Below are 17,772 nucleotides of genomic sequence, written 5' to 3' on the forward strand. Positions count from 1 at the left end.
CCTTTATTTTATAAAAACTAGAAAATACTGTACTATTTTCCTTTTATTTTTCATTGTTTAAAGAATCCCTTGATAAACTATTCAAAACAATGCAAATTTAAAAATAAATCTTGAATGAAATAAATAAAGGAATAATAAAAATGAAGAAGCCTATTCATTTAAATTCTGGTTCTATAGTAAACAATACAAAACTGCATAATAGTTTTTTTTTTTAAAAGTGCAACTGAAAATGTATTTTGTGCCTTAACAATTGGACCTTTAAAAAAAAAAAAACAGTCTGCACTGCATTTGCGTCAGATATTTGTTTGAACCAGCAGAGGGCGCTGGTAACCCAGTGGTCGGTTGGCATGCAGCTAAGTGCAGTGAAGAAGAGATGCTATGTTAGCAGACAGGGTTAATAGAAAAAACGTGACTTTTACAGATATTCACGTAATATTACAGATATTCTTTTGGTGCTAAAGGGGTAAGGAATCATTTCAGGGTGGAACTTTTTCTGTTATCTGTATAAAAGCTTAAGCTGTGAAACTGTTAGTTAGTGGGTCTTGCTTTATGCTCTGCCAGGAGCCTTTTGACCATCCTTGTTGGGGGCTGCCTTTCATTCTTACAGGATGGAAGCTTCTTTGCACTCCTTTTTTTTAATTAGATTTTATAATAAATCTTTTTTTATAAAATCATCATGCTTCGACTGGACTCCATCATTCAACCAGAGCATAAATCATGTCTCCAAATGAGGTCAACCGCAAATTTGCCGTGACAAGAGTCTATTCGGACACAGACTTGGTGTCCACTCACCATTTTGAAGATCTTGGTCTTGTCTCAGACTGGGATTGGCAGGATTCAGGATTATCATTAATATGATAATGAGGAGAAGCACTCTTGGAACTGTTGCTAATTAACTAATGTTGTCATTTGACTTAAAACATTTACCGTTACCTCACTGATTGTTCTGCTTCTGATGTGACATCTGCAAATACCGAAATATTTTCAGATTATTCTGAATTTATCTGTGATTTTAAGATATATACACCTTGGATTTCTTGTTGTTGCAAGAATTTAATAAAAACAAATTTGAGAGTTTTTGTCTGTTAATCGTTTATTATTATTATTATTATTATTATTATTATTATTATAGAGAATGCTTTTGAATGTTAAACCTTGTCAGGATTTTAAACATTTATTGATGTGGTCTTGGTCTCGACTCCCAAAAGTCTTGGTCTTGTCTTGGTGGATTCTGGTTTCAGGCTGTGTTCGAAATGGCATACTAACGTACAACTCATACTAAGTATGATGTTGGAATATCTATTACCATCGGTAGGATAACTTGTTGTTGAGCACACTCAAAGTAATAAAATCAAACATGTACAGTAAGTGGCGATCTGCACTTATTCAAGTTAATTGCAACATGCGCCAATAACCAAGAAGAAGAAGAAAATCTGACATCAAAATAAGTATGTAGTGCGTTCACATTATATAGTATAAAAAGATTACATGAAAAATACCAGGACGTATACTATATGGGGACATTTTTTAAGTACGCATACTCAACCGTCCCATGATGCATTGCGAGCGGAAAGTAAAATGGTCCTGGGACCAGCTTCAAGCTAAAAGTCAAACATCCCCTTTTCAAAATAAAAGCATCTCCTTGTCTTCCCTTGGGTTTTTTTTTTTTTTTTTTTTTTAAACTCGTTTGTAAATAGGGCTCTTATTTTGAAGTTAACAGGAAGTTTAGTCAGTAGCACAATGCATAGTCTCTGAAAATCTGTATCTGGAATGTGTCTACGTGAGTTTTATGGATAAAATGAACACGTCAGAACTTTCAAAGTAAAGGTGGAGAATCAACAGAGATATTTAGCCTCAGTGTGAACAAGGTTTTTAAAGCTGTAGGTTCCAAATGCATCATGGGGAACTTAGAAGTATAGTTCAGTGAAACGCTCATCATCCTAATAGACAGTATGAACTCAATGAGTGTGTACTGTATAGCAGTGTTCCTCAAATGGGGGTACGCAATGGCAGTTTAGGAGGGGGAAATTGAGAGAGAATGTGGAAAATTAGCAAAGGAAAGCATTAAAAATATGGGGTTTTATGTTTATTTTTACAGTTTAAAATGATAATCACCCTGAATATTACCAGCAACTCACAAAATGACAACAAAAACACGTACTAAATAAGAGTAAAAATACACAAGATCATGACAAAATACATAAAAATAACTGAGAAACGTACAAAACGACATAAGAAACACACACACACACACAGAATAATTAAAATAACACACAAAAATGACGATAAAAACACAAAAAAAAAGACAAACAACAACAAAAAACAAACAAAATGATCATAGAATGATGTCGATTAGAACACGAATTGAAAATACAAGAGTCAGTCCTGGTTCCGCATCAGGAGGAAGATGACCAGAAATAATAAAAACTTTAGAAATAAATCTATTCAGGACAAAACTAAACTGTTTGATTCCACTTATTTATTTTCATTCCAACATTATGCTTTATAGTTGTTTTTTCACAGAATTCTGAGCAAAATGTCGTATGTAATATGTAGGATATTAGGGGGTACTTGAGCCTAAAAAGTTTGAGAACCACTGGTGCATAGTGCGTTAATGTGATTTCAAACACAACCTTGGTCTCAGATAGTGTGGATGGATATAAATAATAGATATATTGTATTATCAAGAGAGATATTGTGTCACAGATTGTTTCCCATGTAACAAAATCTAATATATTGAAACATCAGTTTATACTGAACTATATGAGAAATGTGACCAATCGATTGTCTTGCCAAACATTGCCTTTGGCCACAATCTTTACCAGAGAGAACAAAGGATCATAATATCAAAGACTAACAATAGAGTCACTCTGCCAGTCTTTTGTTCCAGTGGCCATATGCTCACCTCGCCACATGCTTAATGACCACGGCTTAACAGCCTGCAGCCAAACACACATGCTCCCTCACACCCAAGCTCCGCCCACTATAATCTATCCTTTTAAATGGCATTTAATGCATCATCCACATGAAGCTGTGGGGCCAGCTGTTCACCTAGAAAATAATATTAAACAATGCTTAAAATCTCCTGATGCGCTGATTTATTATCTCAGTCTATGGCAATGAAAAATATTAGTAATAAAGAGTTAAATATGTAAAAGATAGGAGAAAATATACATTATTGCTTTACCTGCAGAGTCAAATGCATGCTGTGTTATCCAAAACAGTGTTTCTCAAAAGAGGGTACGTGTACCCCAGCCTGTACGTGATGGCACTACAGGGGGTACTACAGAGAAAACGGTGGAAAATTAACAAAAAAGTGTCAGTCTTGGTCCCACCGCAGGCGTGAGATAACCAGAAAGGATAAAACTATAGAAATAAATCTATTCAGGAGGCACTAAATCAGTGTTTTTCAACCTTAGGGTAGGGACCCCATGTGGGGTTGCCTGGAATTTAAATGGGCTCGCCTGAAATTTCTGAAAAATTTAAATAGATTTTATTTATTTTTTCTTATTATTGTTATTTTTTAAATAAAAAATGTAAAAACACATAATCTTAACTATTTCTATACTTTCATTTTGTGAAATATGAATCTAGTTCAAGTAAAATGCAGTAAAAAAACATAAATAAAATACAAACATGATTATGATTGCCAGAAATTCTTGATATCAAACTGGAGTTACGATCCAAAAAGGTTGTGAACCACTGCATTAAATATTGTTTCTTTCCACTTATTTACGAAATGAGATCATTTAAAATGTGTGTTTTCACTCATTCATTTTATCATTATGATCTATAGATGTTTTTAAATAGTTAGCAAAATATTGTAGCGGGACAAAGGGGGGTACATGAATTCAGAAATAAGAGAAAAGGGGGACTTGAGCCAAAAAAAGTTTGAGAACCACTGATCCAAAATATACCACATAAGAGTTTGATGATATTATATATCTTTTGAATGAAATGGGATGATTGAAGTTAATGTATTTTCCTTCTGTCAGACAAACACCAACAAACTAAAACTGATGAACAAAAGTCAGTGTAAACACAGACATCATTCTTTATAGTATGGATGAAGTATGAAGTTGCAATTATTGTCTTAAAAGTGGCAGAAATGGGGGGAGGTTTAAAGTGGCAAATAATGGGCGTGATAAATTATGAATGTGTTTTAAATTGGCAAAAAAAAGGTAAAAAGAGGTTTAAAAGTGAAAATAATAGGTCAACCTATGCAGAATTAGCTCGTAAAATGGTGGAAATAGTTTAAAAGTGCTGAAAATGTCTTGAAAGTAAAAAAAAATGTGCCGTAAATTGATGGAGAAGAGGCAGAAAAAGTGATGAAAAATGGGCTCAAATTTTTCAAAAAATATTCTCAGTTTCTTGAAGGCATCTGACGACCCCTCCCAGTGTCTCACGAACCCAAAAGAAAATGTGCAATTTTCTCACAAACTGTATGCCTGAATTAAAAATTCATCGTCTTAGTCAATATTTCCAATAAGACAGGAGAAAGTGAGTCACAATCACAACAATGATTTAGAGATTGACTTTTATAAATCTTCAACATCTCCGTGAGTGAGTGACATGCCCTGGAAACCAGAGATGAGCATTTTGGAGGGCTGCACCTTTGGTCTCAGCTCACTCCCCATTTAAAACTTCTCCATTTCACAGTGCAAAATATTCATCCCGACTCAATAAGCCATTAGACAGAGATAGAAAGACTAGTGAACACACACAGAAGGGATGAATACTACAAGTCAGGCTTCATCATTGTCTGAAGATTAGGGAGGAAATATGACTACAAAGTAGACACACTATGCAGAGGTGTAAATAGTTCTAATATTTGTATCTTTATTGTTATTTCTTTACTTTTCTTAATTTTGTGAAGTGGATTTGAGTTCCAAAAAAACACTGTATAAAATTGATGCATCATTATTATTAGTATTATATATCCAACTCAAGTAGAAGTACTTGATTGAAATTGTATGTGTATTGTTGGTAATAAATCTTGGTGCAGTTCCCTTGCATACAGTAAACATCTCATGTATAAACTGGAAAAGGCAGAGTGCAAATGTACCACAATTGGAACTAAATTTATTTTCCATAAAGGCATCTATATAAAATAAAAGGTTTGTCAAATGTAAAAGTATTTAAACAAATAAAATAACACCAAAGAATAAAATAAACAAAAATTCTCAGGCTCTAAAAATAGATACATTTATGAACTCTAAAACAAATAAAATAACTTCCATTCAATGTTGTTTTTGTGCCGTGCATTACGTTTAATCTGATTGGTCGGCTATGATACAGGCTATGATACACAGTTTTTGTAGTTTCACAATGTCTGTCGATGTTCTTATCAATAGGTAAGACTAAAAATAAATAATCTTTAGCACACAACTAAGGAAATGTGTTTTTGTTTCATTTCCTTTTTAAATGATGCCACATTTTAAAGGTGATGAGCAGCAGCGCTGACTATGTGGGTGACAGTGACACCCATAAAAACTGCCAAATCTTTTACCTCTACTTTTTGCACTTGTGTTGAGGTTTTATATAAAATCCTCTGTGATTTTGCCAACATTCAATGTTTAATGTCTAATGTTACAGAGAAATTCTGTAGTAGAAATTATACCACTCTTTCATAAAGACTGCCTTTATCTACTTTAATTTACTTTAAGGTAAGTAGAATTTTATGAAATTGTTACATTTTAAGAAGAAAAGAAATAAAACTACTGTACATAATGTTGTAGAAGGACTAGTTATTTTCACATCCAGTGCAAATTAAGTCTGTAAGATACATGTAAAATAAATACATGTTTAAAATAATTGAGGATATTTTTATGCCTCAGCCTGTTTTGTATTTTTGTTATTTTATGTCTTAATGGAGTCATTTGTGTTTGAGTTGTTTATTGTGCGATCTTAGTCGTTTTGTGTTTTGTTGCTTTTTTTTACATTATTTATCATGAAAAAAGCTCACAGGAGATGGAACCTATGACATCATCAACAGTCTGCCTTTGAAGTGTATGTTCTTTGATGTAATTGAGGCAAAGATGTTACTGGTTCTTTAGTTGCCTTTTATGTTTATTTAGTTCTAATTTATCTGTCACTATGTTTGGCTGTGTGAGGAAACTTTTCCAAAAAAAACAATAATAGAAAAAATACAAATAATAACAATGCATCATTTTTATATAGAGCATTTTTGAACACTAAAAGAAACTTTAGGAAGTTTTTCCAAAAGTTAAAAAGGGACAAATCCAAAGCTGTGAAGCGGAGCTGCATCCCACAGCAGATACCACAGCAGGAGGATGATGAGCACTATGAGGGAGACATTGAAAACAAAGAAATATTCAGTCAGGACATGATCTTGTTTCCAGACTTGTCAATCACATCTTCAGACTCATCCGGGTTTGGTTGTGGTCAGACCATCATAAATCCAAAGAGTTGGAACTGGGAAACTATACCGTCTTTCCCTTCATCCTCCACTGGTTCAAACCCTAATGTATCTTCACCAGACTTGAATGACTCTTTGCTTGAAGTGCTGGAATATTCTTGTCATCACCCTGATGCCAAAAAAACAACATTCCACCGCAATTCAGCTGTCCTGAGCAGCAGCGAGGAGTTCACAATCAGGTACAAAGAAGAGGAACTGCTCGGTGAAGGTGGATATTCACAGGTTTATGCTGGAGAACGTCGGTCCACTTCTACACCTGTGGCCATTAAACATATCTCCAAGAAGGACGTGCAGTTTGCGCGAGTGAACTGTCAGGGAAATGTTTATGACGAGATCTTGGAGGTGTTCCTCTTGGAGCAGGCGGCCGGTCGTCTCTGCGACGGCAGCTTTGAAAACCCTGCCGTGATTGGCCTCATGGACGTCTTTAACCTGGGCACAGAGATAATTATCGTCATGGAACGATCGCCGGACACAGTGGACGGGCAAAATTACTTATTTCAATTAAAATATATACCAGAGGAACAGGTCAAGGTAATTTTTAAACAGATCATCAACGCCGCATTGCTAATGCACAAAAATGGCGTCTTTCACCGGGACTTGAAGCTGAAAAACATCCTGGTAAAAAGAACAAAGGAACTCCTGAGATCAGAGTCATCGACTTTGGATGTGGGGATTTTGTAGAAAACGAGCCCTTCAGTAAGTTCAATGGAACTCCAGCATTTGCACCACCAGAAGTTTATCGTGAGGAAACTTACATGGCCGAGGCTACGACGGTATGGCAAATCGGAGCCATGCTGTATATTACCTGTACCAGGGACCTTTTCCATACATTGGTGTACAAGAAAAAAGACAAGAGGTGCTGGAAAATGTATCAATGGAATGCAATGACTTCTTGAGCCAGTGTCTGGCCTTGGACCCAAATCAACGTCCAACCTTAGAAGATCTACTTCTACATCCCTGGTTGGAGTTAACTGGTACCCACTCAAATGACTTTTTCCTTGAAGTGCTGGAATATTCTTGTCATCACCCTGATGCCACAAAAACAACATTCCACCGCAATTCAAGCTGTCCTGAGCAGCTTCGAGGAGTTCATATTCAGGTACAAAGAAGAGGAACTGTTCGATGTAGATCGATTTTCACAGGTTTTTGCTGGAGAACGTCGGTCCACTTCTACACCTGTGGCCATTAAACATATCCGCAAGAAGAACGTGCAGTTTGTGAAAGTGAACTGTCAGGGAAATGTTTATGATGAGATCTTGGAGGTGTTCCTCATGGAGCAGGCGGCCGGTCATCTCTGCGACGGCAGCTTTGAAAACCCTGCCGTGATTGGCCTCATGGACATCTTTGACCTGGGCACAGAGATGATTATCGTCATGGAACGACCGCCGGGCACAGTGGACGGGCACAATTACTTATTTCAAGTAAAATATATACCAGAGGACCAGGTCAAGGTCATCTTTAAACAGATCATCAACGCCGCATTGCTAATGCACAAAAATGGCGTCTTCCACCGGGACTTGAAGCTGGATAATATCCTGGTTGATAGGAGCAAGGAACTCCTGAGATCCGAGTCATCGACTTTAAATGTGGGGATTTCGTAGAAAACGAGCCCTTCAGTGAGTTCGATGGAACTCCAGAATATGCACCACCAGAAGTTTATCATTGGGAAACTTACATGGCCGAGGCTACTACGGTATGGCAAATCGGAGCCATGCTGTATATGACCTGTACCAGGGACTGTTTTGATACATTTGTGTACATGACAGAAGACAACAAGGTGCTGGAAAATGTATCAATGGAATGCAATGACTTCTTGAGCCAGTGTTTGGCCTTGGACCCAAATCAACGTCCAACCTTAGAGGATCTACTTCTACATCCCTGGCTGGAGTTAACTGGTTCCTATGAACCTAAAAGTTGTTGACAACATGGCGGACACTGCGGGTGCTCCGTAGACTCATTAGTCTGTTGTTTGTAGTGATGCACAGAGAAAACAAGCGACTGGAACAGAGAACGAGCAAACACTGCACTCAGTGCGCACTTGTCTGGATATAAAGTAGTGGATTGAGCGGTTTGTTGTTCCAATCTGCTCCCCCCTCCCTGGCAAAATCAGCGTCCACCAGCAGCCGGGAGTGTGCATGCATTCAGCGTTCAGCAAAGGTGGAATAAAGTTTTTCTAATGCCATAATCTGTTGTTGGACTTTTAAATGCTTTTCATCCTTATGTATCATTTGATTCTATCCTACCTGTGTCTAACTTAGTGATTTACAACTGACAGCAAGTCTATCCCTCCATGTTAAAGTGTTTTTTCACATATTAAAGCACATGTATTCAGTGTTGTATCATATATCATGTAGAACATCATAAATAATAATAACTGCTTAATTTGAGCTACTTTACTCTCTCATTCTTTAAGTAACAGGAGGTTCTGAACATTTCAAGCTGCATTTTGGATTTTATCAGTTCATGTTTTGGTACTGCAGCTAAAATGAAGCAGAAAGCGGGCCGCCGGCCTCATTTTATCATTAATTTACAAAAATAAAACGATGCGTCGACGCAATTTTTGTAGTCAACATTACCAATTATGTTACTAATCGTTTTTGCATTATTGTATATGTTACACACATTGTGGTTGGTGTGAATCTGGAGACTTTCTATATATTTAATTATGTTTAAATCTGGACAACATCCGAATATTGCAACAACACACCATCAGTAGGGTAAAAACTAACCTGCAATTTTGAGTAGTGCAAAAGGATGATGAAGTAAATATGTGATTATCTTTTCCAATATTTACATTAATGAGTGTGCGTAAACGTACATTTAAAATAAATAATATGTGTTTGTACATTCACAGTTACAATTTAGTTCCAGGTTATTTCACAGCAACAGGTCTGACACTCTTTGACTGTTTAGCGTTTATTAGAGTGACAGCCTGGGGGAAGAAACTGTTCTTATGACTAATTGTTTTGGCGTTGATATGAATTATATTATTATCATCACACTACAGAATTAGTTAAGAGCTGCTGCAAACACCAATTTACTTACCTGATAAGAAATGGGCTGAACAAAGTTGGATGTTGTCCAGTAGGGATGTAACGATTAATCGTAAGGCTGTTAAAAATTGATTCATAGGTATCACGGTTGATAGTGATTTTCTGAAAATTGAATCGCAGTACTTTTTTTAAACAGCAGAGGGCGGTATACAGAAGTGTTGGTGGCAGGCGGAATCTGCTACTACTTTCTTTCTGGCCGCCTTCTACTCTTAAACATGTTCATAAATGATTCCTTACCTCTATAGCACCCAAAGAATATCTGTAATATTATGTGAATATCTGTAAAAGGCACGTTGTTCTATTAGCTCTGTCTGCTAGCATAGCATCTCTTCTCCACTGCTAGAATAACTACATCCTAACCGACCACTGGGTTACCAGCGCCCTCTCCTGGTCCAAACAAATATATGATGTAAATACAGTGCAGACTACTCCAAATGTGTCTAACTGTTTGACCGATTGGTACAGCCAAAAACACAGCAATAGTTCACCATTTTGTCTCGAAATTCGGGATTTTCTTGTGTGCGTTCTGTTTGTAAACCTGCTGTTTTATCTCCAAAATGGCGACTTCCGGGTTGATGACACGCCGTGAAAACCCTCTATAACTTGATGAGCCAAACTACCACTAGAAGGCACTTTAAATGTATCTCTCTTTTTTGAAGCAAAGTTACAGTGTGCACTTAAGTCTTCAAGGTGCAAATATTTCAGTTCAGTTATTTACTTGTTTGTGTTCGGTTTGTTTATGTGAAATATTTTTATCAAAATAAGAAAAAATGTCAAAAGTAATTTTGTTCATGCTTTCTCCTTTATGTAAAGTGTCTTTGTGGGTATGGTGAAGACCACTATGCAAGTGTTAGAAAGTATTCTGATAATAATAATAGTTTAACAATAATGTAAATATTCATCTACTTGGTATAAAATTTTAAAAAAAGGGGCGCCATAAGAAAATCTGACCGAGGGTGCCAAAGAGCCAGGACTGATAATGATCATAAACAGTTGGGTCTAGAAATGTAAAAAATTACTGTACTTGACAAGTGAAATTACTGATTTTGAAATATACTCAAAAAAAGTACAAGTACCCATGAAAGCAACTCAATCACAGTAACGTGAGTACTTGTAATCTATTACTTTCACCTCTGCACACCAGTCACCAGCCTTTGCATTTTTATTCTATAATTTATGGCTCAGATGTTTTCAGTGAAGGTAGACTCTGAGTGATGTATGTTAACACTTGACCCATCCTTTGTGCTTCCTTTACTCTAGGGCATAAATTACCATTTTTACACGGATAATCCAATGTCACAGCCTTTCTGTTATGAACTTACAAAGGTACAGTACATGCATGTTCTCTATTATTATAAACATATCTTTGATTTTTAGATCTATCACTGATAGATCTAAAAATCTATCAGTGGTTCTATAAATTTTTTGGGCTCAAGTACCCTTTTCTCATTTTTCTTAATCCAAACCCCCCTTTGTCTGATTACAACATCTTGCTCAGAATTTTATTAAAAACAACCATGGAGCTACTGGTGGAATTTTTAAATAATCTCATTTTGTAAATAAATGAATGAAAAAGTATTCAGTGCCTCCTCAATGGATTTATTTCTATAGTTTGCATCATTTCCAATCATTTTCCACCAAGATTGACTTTTGTACTTTCATCAACATTATGACTCGTTTTTAACTAAAGATAAACTTAACAAAACCCCCATATTTTTAATGCTTTCATTCGTTAATTTGCAACTTTCTCTCTCTTTCAGGTACCCCATATAGTGTATACCTGGGGTACACGTACTTCCATTTGAAAAACACTGTATTGGACAATAAGCAAGAAGGAAGTACACAGGTTTGTTTTTAAAAACAAGGAATACTATTAGGTAATACTGGTTTTTAATGTTAAATATGAAAACAGTTGAAAAAACATTAAAGAAACAACGTGTGTTCTCCTATTTAACAGACAAGTAAAAAAATGGTTTTAAGAAGTTAGAACTGTAAATATCAACCATTTTGGACTTGTTGCATGTAACACCAAGCAAACACATTAAAAAAATAAATAAATAAATAAGATCAATAACTAATTGAATCTCTTTTCTGTGTAGAGTTTACATGTTCTGTACGTGTGTGTATGTATGTTAGCTCCGTGTTACCCTGGCGCCCTGTACCTATAGCGCCTGTTAGCGTTTTTCAATGAGTATGTCCAATCTGTAAATAAAGAGTATTCCTAACATTTTGGAAAATTGTGGAACATAATAAACAAGCGTGTATTTGGTGAATCGGCGTTTGTCAGTGGTTGCTTCGATAATCATTGATGTGTTTGTAGGGAATAAAATCCTCCAAGTTGAACTCTAACTGGGATACTAGTCTCACCATTGAACAAAGTCAGAATGTCTGTCTCCCACTGTGAAATGCAAACGTGCACCACAGGGGCACCTTCTCCCAATTCCTGTCCGAACAAAGGAACAGGAGAATCCAAGAACAGTTTTGCTCCTGTTATCACCTCTCTGTTACATTAAAATCAAAAGGAAGTGTTTACAAGCTAAGTTTTCAAACTCTGGGCTCTGACCCTCTGCGGATTTTTGTCACCTCCAGAACCAAACCAGAGGTCACACAGTACGCTGGAATAATACCAGCTTTTTGTTTCCCGCTCAAATTAGAACAAAGAAAATGTACTTGTTTGAAAAGTCACAAAAGGATGCATTATTGAAACGGTTCCTGCAGAAATTTAAATTGCAAATATTGTCTGTCCTATGCCAGTCTTAAACTTACTTACAGTTAACCATATGGTAAAGAAAACACCTAACATGAATTTAGACATTCAGGTTTATGAAGTACTAACTATGCTATTTTTCAGCCATGTCTGGTATCAAACTGTTTCATAATACATGATATGTTAAGATATGATGTTGAAAAGGTGTTTTGAAATATGTGGAAATCATTATTAGGCATTATTCTATGTTTAGGAACTCCCTCTGTTGTCTATGTCATTACATTTCACACCCACACTTGAGACACACCCACAAGCTGAAAACAGAGATGTTGACCAATCACCGATGTGATCTCACAATGATCAATCAAGACACCTCCTCCAAAAGGCGTCTCCAAATTCTTTTAAAAAAAAGACACGCTCCAGAAACTTTACTTTTGGACGTGGGTGTTCATGCTCACACGTGTCCCTCATGTTTCCAGTCTTTCATTTCATTTTTCTTTTATTTGTAGTTGCATCAGTTAAACTTTTTAAGAACCTTGCTCGCAGCGAAAGCGTAAGACGCAAAAGCGCGTGCCTGAAAGCCGACCTTCCAACATCTGCATCGCAGACCAAAACGTGGTCCCTTCTCCTCGTCTGAAATCAGCTGCGATCATCCTTAAAGGGGTTGTGGATCAGCCAATAGAAACCCTGCTGTTTAACGAAACAGAACTCAAAGGTGACACGCCAGCGCAGCTATACTGCCACACGGGGGCATAAAGGGGGCCTTTATGTTTTCAACAGCAACACAATGATGTCACATTATATTGTGCAATGGAATTACCTACTGTATTCACTATAGGAAATTTGGTCATTTTACTGTGAAAGAGTCGTGGCATACACACGGCTTTTCTCCCTGAAACAAGCCTGTAATGGCTTCCATAATTATAATTTTTAATGATAGTTTTTGGCCCTGACAGTGTCAAGTTTGTATGTCTTTGTAACACCACTGCCCAACTTGAAGGACCAGAGAGGAAGACAGAGGACGCTGAGAACATCTCTGTGCTTGGTTGACAGTTTATTTTAACTGTTCCTTGGTTAAGCAGGTTAAGCAGGTTGTTAACCTGGACAAAGGAAGAAGAAGGAAAGTTAGAATCAAAGCATAATTAACAATTTTCTCATGCTGGGATTTTATCTCTGCATGCATTTAAATGAAAAAATCTAAATTTACCAGCACTGTTATTTTTAGTTAACTTGATCCATTTTCCTGATTTAAACTAAATGCTTTTGTAATATTAAACAGTATGCTCAAATTATACTCACCTAATATACCAATACACAACTAAAAATCAAACCTAAAATGTACTTAATTTATAAATAGTTATTATAAACCCTTAGTTTGAAATGTATTTAAACTTGGAAATACTTGTATTCTCAATTACATTTTCCTCAAATTGCATTGCATTTATTTGTTTATTTATTTAATGTATTTACTTATTTATTCATTGTTAATTTATTAATTAAATTGTAAACACACATTTACTAAGTATTATTATCAATCACTTTAAAATAACTATTATAATTTTCAACTTATGACATCACCTGGAACTTTTCTTTATCTTTAACTAAAGACTTACTTTTAATCATTTTACTTTAGTTATTTAACCAAATAGTCATTTTATTAACTTAAACACTACTCAAATCAAATGATTCTAATAAGAAAGGATGACGTCTCACTGATTAGACCATTCCGCCTGTCTGTCCAACACGCACTGACCTGTCTGTCAAACCCCAGCATTTTATCCTTAACGCACATTAACCAATGATTTACATACCGTCTCTGCTCCTCTCTCATGCACTGCACTCTCATGTCAGCTGGATGGCTCTGCTCGCGCTGTGCATCCTGCTGCTCTGAGGTGATGTCCTATGCCCATTACGCAGCTGATCCAACCCGACCTGATGGTGCACCGCCCTTTTAAGGCCCTGTCCCACGCAACTAGACAGCCCAGCATGAGAAAATTATTTACTTTAAAGAAAGAAGATGAGAAGGAAAAGGCGGAAATAAGAAAGTAAATATTTTTAATTCTTTTTTGGATGGTTTGGACTTCACAGACAGTTTGTTAGAATACTTTATGATCAACGTGCCCTCATCACACTCCACGCGTGACATAGAGCCTCCAGTCATGACACAGTGCTGCTGGGTAATGAATTATACCTGGGTGTGTTGGAGGTGTACAACATACATTCATAAACCTAAAGGAACAATAAGTGAAAACACATATGCAGCACATTTTGATCCACTGAGTAAACTTCTGTGAGTCTCAGATGTGTTACTTTCTGCTGCACTAGTAGAAAACAGCTGCTCTGTTTTATGTATACATGTGAACAAAAATTACATTGTTGTTCCACTGATAGGAAGACATTATTCTGTTCTTCAGCAGCTCAGCTTCTATACCTGGGGTGTCAAACTCATTTTAGTTCAGGGACCAAATACGGATGTTTTTTTTTTTTTTTACAAAAAAGTTCAGGCGGAATCCCACGATGCCACAACTTAAAGGTTTCCACAAGTTTGGGTGTAAGTGTAACTGTAAATTGTCAGTCAAATTGATTCTAATCATTATTAGTTTTATTTTTGACCGCTAGATGTTGCACTTTGGCTTAAAATAAACACATTTTTATTCAAGGTTTCTGCTGTGCTATGCATAATGCTATTTTTCTATTCACTCTTTGATGCCATTAGGCATGGGTGTTTTTCAGCAATGCTTTGACCAATCAAAATGCTTGACACAGCGTTGTAAAGCTGAGAGCCTGTAGAAATTGGTGATATCAATCACTATGGGGGTGGGCTTTAGCCCTGTCCAATCAGAGCTGGATAAAGGAGGGACTTGCCATTTTACGCAAGGATGCTATGTGCTTATTGGACGGATTTCTCGACTGACAAAAATCGTTTCCTTACTGTACGTCCTTCATTTCTCATTCTGAGAGCAAGGAATGTCTTCATTTTCAGCTGTTCATAGTCATCATTGACCTCCTCACAGAGACGGACATTCTGCTTTGTAGTAAAATACCACAGAAGAAGAAAACGGCTGAATGTGTTTTTTTGCTGAATTAAATTTTAAGTTTGAATTTGAAGTATATGGAATGTATATTTGCTAGGGGTGATCTCGTGCCACAAGATCTCGCAAGATTAAATTCAACGAGATTTCTCGTCGCGTTAAAATGTTTTTATTTTTTTATTTTTTTGTGAGCTATTCAAACTTCTCTTCGGGACCTGTGGGGGCAGTAATGTGCCTTTGCTATGTCTAGCCTGCCAGAAGTGTATCGTCACACTTCTAATATTTGCTTTTTTTCTTCTTTTTAGGACGCAGATATGGTCTGGCTGGTCAAAAGATGTTATATTTTTAAAGGTATTTCTATTTTGTTTTCTTTCTGTTTCTTCAAATAATTATACTTTGAGTGACCCCATGCTGGCTATCTACCACACACTATTTTACACACACCCAATCATTTAGAACACTCGTTATCTGGATTATGTAATCTTAAAACGTTTGGATCCCAGTTGTACAACAACTGGGATAAAATTAAGACAGATTACGTGACCCTGGATAGTAAAAAAAAAAAGGTTTTTAAAATCTGGATAGTTTTGATCTAGATTGCATCTTTTGAACAACATGTCTTTAAACTTTTTTTAAAAAATGTCAACACATCCTTACTATAATGTATTTCTTCTGTTAACGCATTTCATAACTTCACGCCCCAAACGGACATACAGCTGCTTTTCATAACTGTACTGGATGGACTGTTTCCATTTTAGTTTTGCCTCTGAGGGCATGACCCCCACCTCTCTTTCTCTAAACATAGTTTGTTTGCTGGAAAGAAGTAGATTATCTTTAATTTTGTATATATTAGCGCTGTTTTCTGTTCCACCAGGTTCATGAATGTAAGTGTTTTTACTTGACAAATAATAAATTGGAATTATCACAAAAATCAACATCATTCACAATTTGTGGAGCTGTAAAGAGTACTGATATATCCTACTCAAGTGGAAAAACTTAGGGGTGTCAAACTCATTTTAGTTCAAGGGTCAATAATGGACCAGTTCGATCACAAGTGGACCACAGATTTATGGCAAGAAAATGAACAATTTAATCTTTAATGTGTCCAAAGTTTACATTTCCAGTTATGAATTAGAAAAAAGTATGGGTTAGGGTTAGGGTTAATATCTAAGCAATAAGTAACAAATACTTAAATGTCCATTTTTGATTATTTATTCAGTTTATTTATTATTAATATTTATTATTATTTATTTCACTTTTTGTACATGCCGAAAAAGGAGACGAGAGAAGCAGTTTATTTTATCAGTTTTTATTTTTTTTGGGGAGATTTTGTGGAATAATTTGAAAGAAATTGCAGGATTTTGGTAATTTTGGTTGAATAACAATTTTCAACTGAAATATTTAGTTGATTTCTGTTTGAAGGAATTTTGTCAAAATGTACAATTTAAAAAAAAAATTAAATAAAATAACATCAATGAATTCAATTCGAAATGAAAAAATCTCTCACTCTAAGTATTGATACATTTATGAACTCTAAAACTTGGTTGGTTGGCTATGATGTGATGCATTTGATTGGTGTCTGGTTATTTAATTTTTTTTTGGAGTTTCACAATGTTCGTTGATCATTTTAAAACTAAAAAATAATAATTTACTCAGTAACGGTTGGGTGTAGAAATGTAACAAATTACTTTACGTTTTTTAAAACGTACCTAAAGCTGATATCCAGAGTTTCTGAGAAACGTTTCGATATCCCACCCTCAACAGCTCCACTTCCTCCCCCTGCCTCTACCAATCTACCAGAAGCAACGCCTTTATTTTTCTGCACGGAACATAACAAGGTCACATCAGGTCGTCATTGATATATGTCTATGGGTCAGATAAGAACCAAAATCATATTTATCTGTTTGCTGTGGTGACGCGCGGCCTTGTTTCCGTTCACAGTTCTACATTCACTTTGATTGACAGTCTCAAAAACAGGAAGTCAAAGCCTATTGGCTGTGTGCACTCAGCGATCGTTTCCATTTGTCTATAGGATGAAGGAGGGGCTTATATACATTAATGTATATGAATAACCACCGACAGTAGACCATAGTAAAAAACTAGTCAGGTATTTTTTCGCATATCAAAAGAATCGTATATGAACATAGATTTCTCAGAAACTCTGGATATCAGCTTTAAGTACAAATAAAATTATCGATTTAGAAATATACTCAAAAAAGTACAAGTACCTATTAAAGCAACTCAATTACAGTAATGTGAGCACTTGTAATCCATGACTTTCTCCTCTGACTATTCTTATTGCTCTTTTCTGTACTGTGCAAACTGTTCTATAGTGTACTTTTGCAAACATTACTTCATATTTCAACACAGTCAGTTATCCGGTAGAATCAGTGTGCCCTGCAAAAACAAATGTTCCTCAACCTGAAGTTTGAAAGCGTCTGATTTTATTCACAACACCGATAATGTGACGTTCCCAGTTTGTTTTTCCTTCTGTTATCAGAGACACTGTTAAGATCACCATTCAACAAGTGCTTTGTTGTA

Source organism: Gouania willdenowi, chromosome 9 (assembly GCF_900634775.1).
Source record: "Gouania willdenowi chromosome 9, fGouWil2.1, whole genome shotgun sequence".
Taxonomy (NCBI): Eukaryota; Metazoa; Chordata; class Actinopteri; order Blenniiformes; family Gobiesocidae; genus Gouania; species Gouania willdenowi.